Here is a 2251-nt window from a genome sequence, read left to right on the forward strand (position 1 = left end):
ATGAATTTAGCTATTCTAGGTTCCTCATATAAGTGGAAGCATACATTATTTGTCTTTTTGTGACCAGCTTATTTCACTGAACGTCATGAAATCAAGGTTCATCCATGTTGTAGCATGTGTCAGAATTTCCTTTCTTTTTAATGCTGAGTGATATTTCATTGTATATATGTATCACATGTACTTTATCCATTTATCTGATGATTACTCTTCCCCAAGTCATTTTTAAAATATGAAATACTTCACAAATTGGCATATCATTTTTGCACAGGTGCCATGCTAATTTTCTTTGTATCATTCCAATTTGAGTACACATACTGCCAAAGCCAAGGACCCCAAATTATTTTTGAAATCACTGATAAGGCAATTTTTTCAGATGCACATTGGTGGGACATTAAATCAATCTAATTTGGTGACCAATATTTTTTAAAAACATAGAATAGAAGAAAATAAAATAGGTAAAAATTGTAATAATAGGGAAATATATTATTTTAAGTATTTTATTTCTGTATGTGTGTTATTGTGGGAGAGAGGGGTTATGTGAACTAAATCAGGACATACTAGCTGTTCTCAGTTTAAAAAGTATAAAGGCCACCTGTCCAGAGACCTAGAATATAGAATCTAGTTGGATGATATGTAAATTAACATAGTGTTCTCAGCTTAAAATGTGTAGAGGTACTATAGTCCTGATTTTACTTTTAAGATACTTAAAATTTAAGATTGAGAACAGCCTTCTATAGACTGATGTGGACTCCATGCTTCATCATAGAAGTCTGAGTATTGCTTATTAGTGAATCATTTTCATAATATTGTATTAGGAGTTACATATAAATTTGGCATCACTTTGATACACTAAGCTTTTATAGACTCCAGAAGTAGATAAAGAATTTCTAACAGCAGTAATGGAGAGGTGTGAATGCCACCAGCAATTCAAGATTCTGTTCCAACTCAGGAAACATACTACCCCAATCAAAATTAATTTCCTCCCCCTTTGGCATTTTTCTCAACCATATGTAGTTTTAAAATTATTGTGGTGACTTCTATCGCTCTTTTGAAAATATACAGGATGTATTTATCAAAGATAAATATAATTTTACTTAGTATGTTTTCTGAAATGATAGCACACAATATGTATCAGAAAATAAGGCAATTATATGATAACTGTTTGTGAACTGTATTTGATTCTGCCAGATTTTATGAAAGATATATGTTTAACATATGTAAATGTTTATATTAGATCATATGGAATATAATTTTCGTATGCCTTTTAAAGAATTATGGAATTCCTGTTCTTCCTGAGGAGAGTGATTTCCAAAGTGTCTTAGATTTTTGCGTATGACTCCACTTCAAATCCTCTGTGATTTGCATCATGCTGTACCATTTGACCCAGCAATCCCATTACTGGGTATATATATAAATCATTCCATTATAAAGATACATGCAGACATAAGTTCACTGAAGCACTATTCATAATAGCAAAGACATGCAATCAACCCAAATGCCCATCAATGATAGACTGGATAAAGAAAGTGTGGTACATACACACCATGGAATATTATGCAGCCATAAAAGGGAATGAGATCATGTCCTTTGCAGGGACATGTATAGAGCTGGAAGCCATTATCCTTAGCAAACTAACCCAGGAACAGAAAACTAAACACCCTATGTTCTTAATTATAAGTAGGAGCTAAATAATGAAAACACATGGACACAGAGAGCGGAACAACATACACTGAGGCCTGTCGGAGGGGCCGGGGAAGGGAGAGCTTCAGGATAAATAGTTGATGCATGCGGGGCTTAATACCTAGATGATGGGTTCATAGGTGCAGCAAACCACCATGGCACACGTTACCTATGTAACAAACCTGCATGTCCTGCACATGTATTCCAGAACTTAAAATTAACTTTTTTTTAAAGTGCATAATCTTCCCAAATAACTGAAGTTATTTGTCTTCTGTTAATTCACAGAGAAAATAGTGGCATAGATGGATGCATAGATAGATGAATAGATGGATAGATAAATATATAGATAGAAGATAGATAGTTAATACATATAAAATAATATCATCTAAATACAGAATTAAGACTTCAAAAATTACAGTAAATGGAGACACAATTAGACTTTAAATACATAATGAGGGTTATGTTCAGAACTACAACCCTTAGCAGTCTGTAAGAACATTTTGCATTGTGTATCGTTATTGGTTCCCACAATTATGTGAAAAAAGGCCAAACTATATACATTTTACAGAAG

At 33.1% G+C, this 2251-nt stretch overlaps 1 non-coding gene across 1 annotated transcript; it reads right to left on the reverse strand.

The window, feature by feature from the left end:
- Positions 1-223: 223 nt before the first annotated feature.
- Positions 224-331, reverse strand: LOC112208757 (U6 spliceosomal RNA). Its single transcript, XR_002943332.1, has one exon. It is a non-coding gene; the product is annotated as a U6 spliceosomal RNA (small nuclear RNA).
- Between the last annotated feature and the right edge of the window lie 1920 nt (positions 332-2251).

The sequence above is a fragment of the Pan troglodytes genome, chromosome 2 (assembly GCF_028858775.2).
Source record: "Pan troglodytes isolate AG18354 chromosome 2, NHGRI_mPanTro3-v2.0_pri, whole genome shotgun sequence".
In the NCBI taxonomy this organism is placed as follows: Eukaryota; Metazoa; Chordata; class Mammalia; order Primates; family Hominidae; genus Pan; species Pan troglodytes.